Here is a 7,807-nt window from a genome sequence, read left to right as displayed (position 1 = left end):
TTGATCCATTTGTGCATGGAAAGAGAGGGGTTTCAGGCTAAAGACTAACAGATGGGTTTATCAGGGAAGTTGTGTAGGTGAGGGTGGCATGACCAACTGAAGTAGAGATCTGAAAATAAGTTATTAAGTTATCAAATATCCAGCTAAACTTGATGGACATTTATTGACAGATTCTTGTGGCGTTGTTTTGGTTGTAGGAACCTTTTTTCCTCTAAGGAAGCCTTCCCTTTTATTTGTTATACAGGAGCTGAGTGAAGGAGCACGCACCCACAGCTGGAGTCATTAAAAGAAAGGCTAGTTCCTGGTTTCTTGCGAAGCAAGAGCCGTACAGCACACAGCCGCTGCACCCCACAACAGCCGCCCCCCGCCCCCCCCCCCCCCCAACCCCCCGAGGGGATTTTAAATCACTCCTGTGTTTATAGTCCGTCTATAAGCTGTGCTCCTGGTTTGGAATGTTCCCTCTGTGCAATCTCTGGAATCTACAATCACTATGTGGCTAACAATAAATTATAGTGTGATAATGTATTGATGCTAAATGCAGTCCAGGCTAGTAGTAAATCAGCTCAATTAATGCTTTGCACTGGAGAGTCAAATTGCAAAGGTTTACTGCAGATTTACTACAGGGAAATTATGTAGTCACCTCTGTAATAAGTAAAATATTAATTGTACATTTTCAAATAATTCTTGCTGACTGTCCTGTCCACATGCATCTGGACTCCACAATCTATAAATTACCTCTATATTAATAGGCATGATATGCTGGTTAACACTATTGTTTGACATCTAGGCTTAAATTAAACTGTCCAAAGGTTGCATTAGCCTGTGACAGATCTTGTAGCTGTTACTTGTGTGTAGCTGCTAAAGTTGAGCAATTAAAGAAGGGAGTGAAGGAGAAAGGGGTCAAGTGTTTTTGAGGTGCCGTTCTCCCTGATCCAAAGAATGTTGTATGCCATACCTATCACATATCTAATTACTGTCAATTTTAAAGGGTGTTTTCAGACTAAGGAATTGTGCTATTTTGGATCTTCCTGACCTTGAGCTATTTTTCAGAGGTGTGTCTGTGGATGTCTTGTGCTTCCTGGAGCATCGCTCCAGGTGTCTTTGACCCTCAGACAGGTTCATGTTTACAATCTGGAAATACAGCATCCCCAGAAAACCTTCCACTGGTTAAATTTACCAACTGAGTCCATAATCAATATCCCTGTAATGAGCTAAATAAATTGCCGATGGGGGTAACCACTACTTGAAGGTTCCAGATTCCATTCCTCAGTGCTGAGTTAGCTAACTGCCTTCCAGCTTCAACTCACTGATAGAATCTGTGTGTTACTGAGAGTGTTAAGCTCAGCTGTGATATTCTGCAGAGTGGAAGGGCTTGCTGACAATCCATATCTAGGATCACAGTCCAGTAATAGGTGAATAAACAGCTGACTTGTCATCAGTGGAATTGTACCCAGGGAGAGTAAGGAAGGGAGAAAATCTGGCAACAAAATAAATGGTTGCTTAGCATTATGACCGAATTTATTATCTTTTGATTCTGTACTTTGTTTTATTAAGCTACTGGAGAAGTACACCTACCTCAAACATTTAAAAATAAAAAGCTTTGTAAAACATCTTGAATTGGGAACTTTAAATTGTGACCTCCAAATGTTAAGTATATAATCTTCTCCAACCATTATAAACTAAAAGAAATATGTGGTCATCTCTGCATCAACCTGCAGGATGGCAGAGTGATTAACACTGCTACCTCATAGCTCCAGGGACCTGGGTTCAATTCCCAGTGTTGGTCACTCTGTAAAATTTGTACATTCTCCCCATGTCTGCATGGGTTTCCTCAGCTGCTCTGGTTTCCTCCCATACACTGAAGGATGTGCTGGTTAGTGCATTGGCCATTCTGTGTACCCGAACAGACACCAGTGCATGGCAACTAGGGAATTTTTTCTAACTTCATTGTAGTGTTAATGTAAGCTTACTTGTGACACTAATAAATAATCTTTAACTCCAATTGAGATAGGGCAGCACAATATTTATGGCTGGCATAGGAGAGACAAGTAGTTCAAATCCCAGTGTTGACAAGCAGCTAGGGATGAGCAATAGAAGTGGCATCATCGGTGTAACCATATCCTGAAATTAACATCCCTTTTTATCATCCCAAAATGAACAGGGATGAATATTGCCACAAGATTTATTGGCCTCAAAGAACCTAAATAGGCAAAATAATTAGACCTTGGGGTGTTCTACTGCTGCACTTCACTGCACTGCTGTACCTCTCTCTGAAGTGCAGCTATGGAATAATACATTGTACATTTCAGTAGTCTACCTGATTGTGAGCAAATACTATTAAAAATTCTTTCATATTTAAAGCAAAATTGAGAAATGTATTCATTATTAAACTTGCCAATCGTGCCTGTATTGAAGGATTACATATGATGCAACCCAGTCTTAAAGTGTCTTAAATGTTGTGGTTCCAACAATTGTTAGTGTCTATAGCGCAGAGTAGCAGCAGTGTTTGGGGTTGTGATCTGTGCTCATCACATTTCATATTATTTCCTTAATGCTGGGATACATACAATTTGGAAGCTGTGAACAAATGCAGACCTGTTTTTAAATAAACCAATATAACCTTGCTGTGATCTTATTAGAGTGGCAATGGGAATGTGAGATGATGCAAAGGGTATTTATAGGCATGTGCGCAAATGCTATTTTCCCAAATTTCACTCCTATATATTTCCCCTCCAGTCATGTGTGAATTCTGCTGCTAAGCTGATCGATCGCTTTTCACTGGAAAGCATTTGAACTGCCAGTGGCATTGTGCCTATTTTCCTTCGGGTCATTAACACATCTTTTGATGTAAAATGGAAATCGGGAAAACGTAACTTCCAAATAATTGTAATTATTAATCATAACCAGTTCCTTATACTGGTTACAGAAATAAGGAATTGGTGTACCATACCTGCAATGGAATATGCTGCAGTAAATTGGAAATAGGATTTCCTAGACATTAGAATATAAGAATGGAAAGTTTTCACTCATACTGATTTCTGGATTCTCACCTATCGCCCTGCTCAAATGTAACATTCTCAACTCAATTCTTTTTAATAATCAATGGTTTGGAAATAATTGATGTTTAAAACCATCAATTAAATTGCTTCAGTAAATTAGATTGTAATCTAAGCTTATGTAGATTTTGGAACTCTTGTCCATTTCAATCTTCAGAAAGCAGGCGCATGTTGGCTGGGGCCTTCTGCATGGATGACATTTTTTATGCTGTATGTTTATTGATTGAGTGACTTCTTAAAGATATAACTGGATACTATTATCTATGCACAGTGACTTTTATAGTGGTTAGCACTGCTGTGTCACAGCACCAGGGACCTGGGTTTGATTTGGCTTGGGTCACTGTCCGTGCAGAGTCTGCATGTTCTCAGTGTCTGTGTGAATTTCCACAAACAATCCAAAGATATGTAGGTTGGGTGCATTGTCCATGCTAAATTCTCCCTCCGTGTACCTGAACAGGTGCCAGAGTGTGGTGACGAAGGGATTTTCACAGTAACTTCATTGCAGTGTAAATGTAGGCCTATTTGTGACACTAATAAATAAACTTAAAAATGTTTAACTTCAAGGAGCCTGTACTGAAATAAAGCTGTACATAAATATCCAGCCTTTCAGATTGTCCCAACTCCTGAACTTGTATTGGTTTATCCCTAAACTATCTCCTGTCAACATCTTCTGAAGCAACAGGTTTTAGAGGTCTGACCATATTCCCTGCATGAATGGAGAGACACTTCCAGTCGATATTAGATACCTGTGCAGAAGAGAACTGACAATGTTCAGTTTGCATCGTACAATGCAGAAAAGGCCCTTTGGTCCGTCGAGTCTGCACTGGCAATAAATCACTAAAAGGGTGCTAATCCAATTTTCCAGCACTCGTCCCATATCCTCCAATGTTCTTTTTCAAGTGCTCATCCAAATTGTTTTTTTTTAAGGTTTCTGGCCTCCACAGCCTTCCAGGCAGTGCATTCCAGATTCTCACCACCCCCTGAGTGAATTCTCTTTTTCTCAAATTCCCTCTAATCTCCTGTATCCCCTTGTGATTGCTCCTGAACCAAGGAGAACAGCTGCTTCCTCTTCATTCTGTCCATACCCCTCATAATCTTATGCACCTCAATCATGTTTCTGCACCCCCCCCTCAGCTTTTTCTGCTCTGAAGAAAACAATTTAAGCCTAAGCAATATCAGATATAGCATCTGAAGTCTTGCTATACGATTCATTGAATAATTGGTGTGAAGTACCCCCCCACCCAAGTACAGTAACACTGTCAAGCCTGAAGTATCTGAATCTATCCCTCCTATTTCGATTTCATTTGATTTATTGTTGTCACGTATTAACATAGTGAAAAATATTGTTTCTTGCACACTATACAGATAAAATATACCATTCATAGAGAAGGAAACAAGAGAGTGCAGAATGTAGTGTTACAGTCATAGGTTGTAGAAAAAGATCAACTTAGTGCAAGGTAAGTCCATTCAAATGTCTAACAGCAGCAGGGAAGAAGCTGTTCTTGAGTTGGTTGGTACGTGACCTCAGACTTTTGTATCTTTTTCCTGAAGGAAGAAGATAGAAGAGAGAATGTCCAGGATGCGTAGGGTCCTTAATTATGCTGGCCGCTTTGCTGAGACAGCGGGAAGTGTAGACAGAGTCAATGGATGGGAAGCTGGTTTGTGTGATGGATTGGGCTACATGCATGACCTTTTGTAGTTCCTTGTAGTTTTGGGCAGAGTAGGAGCCACACCAAGCTGTGATGCACCTTAGAAAGCATTCTTTCTGGCTGTATCTGTAAATGTTGGTGAGATTTGTAGCTGACATGCCAAATTTCCTTATGCTTCTGAGAAATTAGAAGCATTTCTGGATTTTCAGAAGGCGTTTGACAAGGTACCTCACAAGAGGTTATTGCAGAAGGTCAGGGGACATGGAGTTGGGGGTAGGGTGTTAGCGTGGATAGAGGATTGGTTGTCAAATAGGAGGCAGAGAGTGGGGGTCAATGGGTGCTATTCGGATTGGCGGCTGGTGACTAGTGGGGTGCCCCAGGGGTCGGTGCTGGGGCCTCAGCTATTTACCATTTATATAGATGATCTGGAGGAGGGAACCGAGTGCAGGGTGTCGAAATTTGCTGATGACACCAAGATTGGGGGAAAGGCAAATTGTGCGGAGGGTGTGGAGAGTCTGCAGAAGGATCTAGATAGGCTGGGCGAATGGGCCAGGAAATGGCAAATGGAATTTAATGTTGGCAAGTGTGAGGTGGTCCACTTTGGTAGGAAGGATTATTACTTACGTGGCGAAAAACTGCAGCAGGCGACGGTGCAGAGGGACCTCGGGGTCCTTGTGCATGAGTCGCAAAAACCCAGCTTGCAGGTGCAGCAGGTGGTCAGGAAGGCGAATGGGATGCTGGCCTTCATAGCGAGGGGGATTGAATATAAAAGTAGGGAGGTCTTGCTGCAGCTGTATAGGGCATTGGTGAGGCCGCAGCTGGAGTACTGTGTGCAGTTTTGGGCGCCGCACCTGCGCAAGGATATTTTGGCCCTGGAGGGAGTGCAGAGGAGGTTTACTAGGCTGATACCGGAGTTGAGGGGATTGAGCTATGAGGAGAGGCTGAATAAACTAGGCTTGTACTCGTTAGAGTTTAGAAGAATGAGGGGAGATCTCATTGAGACGTATAAGATGATGAATGGGATGGATAGGATAGAGGTGGAGAGACTCTTCCCGCTCAAAAAAGACAGTAGGACTAGGGGGCACAGCCTCAAGATAAAGGGGAGGCGGTTTAGAACGGAGTTGAGGAGGAACTTCTTCACTCAAAGGGTGGTGAATCTCTGGAATTCTCTGCCCGTTGAAGTGGTGGAGGCTGCCTCGCTAAATATTTTTAAGAAGCGGGTTGATGGGTTCTTGATAAGAGAGGGGATTAAGGGTTATGGGGAGAGGGCGGGAAAGTGGAACTGAGCCACAACAGATCAGCCATGATCTTATTGAATGGCGGGGCAGGCTCGAAGGGCTAGATGGCCTACTCCTGCTCCTATTTCTTATGTTCTTATTATTGGCTGCCTTTACTAGCTATAGTGTCAGCAGTGGGGGGGCCAGGACAGGTTGTTGGTGATCTGGATGCCTAAAAACTTGAAGCTCTCGACCCTTTCTACTTCATCCCCTTTGATGTAGACAGGGGCATATTCTCCTTTATGCTTCCTTGAGTCACTGACAACCTCCTTCATTTTGTTGACGTTGAGGGAGAGATTATTGTTGCTGCACCAGTTCACCAGATTCTCTATCTCATTCCTGTACTCTGTCTTGTCATTGTTTTAGATGCGACCCATTCTGGTGGTTTCATCGGCAAATTTGAAAATTGAATTTGGAGGGGAATTTGGCTGCACAGTCATAGATATATAAGGAGTATAGTAGGGGGCTGAGAACACAGTCTTGTGGGGCATCGGTGTTGATGATGATTTCCCATATAAACATAAACATAAAGTATCTCCCATTTAAGACAGAGGTAGAATCACAATTATTATGGTGCAAAAGGAGGCCATTCAGTCCATTGTGTCTACATCAGCTCTCCAAATGAGCATTATGACTTAGTGCCATTTCCCTGTCTTTCCTCATACGCCTGCACATTGTTTCTAATCAGACAATCATCTAATGCCCTCTTGAATGCTTCGATTGAACCTGCCTTCACCACATTTCCAAACGCTGCTTCCAGTTGTGTGATAAAGTTTCTTCCCACATCGCATTTGCAAATTCATTTAAACTTGTGCCCTCTTGGTTATAATTGATTTATTAGTGTCACAAGTAGGCTTATACTAACAGTGACTGACATTACTGTGTAAATCCCCTAGTTGCCATACTCTGGCGCCTGTTTGGATACACTGAGGGAGAATTTAGCATAGCCAATGCTATGTCTTTTGGACTGTGGGAGAAAACCAGAGCACCTGGAGGAAATCCATGCAGACACGAGGAGAACTGGCAGATTCCGCACAAACAGTAACCCAAGTTGGGAATTGAACCCAGCTCTCTGGTGCTGTGAGGCAGCAGTGCTAACCATGTGCTGCCCGGTTCTTGATCCTTTTATGAACACGAACACTCTAGCTGCTGATTTTGATATGAGGAAGAATCTCTTTTCTGAGGGTTTTGAATATTTGGAATCTTCCCCACTCATGAGCAGTGGACACAGGGCCATGGATATATTCCAGGCTGAGTTAAATGTTTGATTGACTAGGGAATACTAGTCAGCCAGGAAAGTGGAATTAAAGTCCTGATCGGATCAGCTGTGATCTTATGGTGAGTCAGGTTCAAGATGCTTTGATAGCTTACTCCCATTTTAAAATAAACGATTAACCAATTAAAGTAAATCAGATGAACTGAGGGGCAAATTAAAGAGGCAGTCCCTTGAAGGGGTACGGCATTAAACAAAAAGCAAATCACATATGAAACTTAAAACTTTAAACCAAAACATAATTACATGGGTTTACGAGCAAACCTGCTTAGGGACTTGGGTTCGATTCCTGCCTTGGGACACTGTCAGTGTGGAGTTTGTACATTCTCCCCATATCTGCATGGGTTTTCTCCAATTTCCTCCCATAATCCAAAGCAGGTTAGGTAGATTGTCCATGCTAAATTGCCCCTTAGTGTCAGGGAAACTAGCAGGGTAAATATATGAGGATAGGGCCTGGGTGGGATTCATCATAGAATCCCTACAATACAGAGAGAGGCCATTCGAGTCTGCACCGACCACAATTCCACCCAGGCCCTACCGTCATATCCCTAC

This window comes from Carcharhinus amblyrhynchos, chromosome 30 (genome assembly GCF_965287045.1).
Source record: "Carcharhinus amblyrhynchos chromosome 30, sCarAmb.v2.hapA, whole genome shotgun sequence".
In the NCBI taxonomy this organism is placed as follows: Eukaryota; Metazoa; Chordata; class Chondrichthyes; order Carcharhiniformes; family Carcharhinidae; genus Carcharhinus; species Carcharhinus amblyrhynchos.
This window is presented reverse-complemented; position numbering follows the sequence as displayed.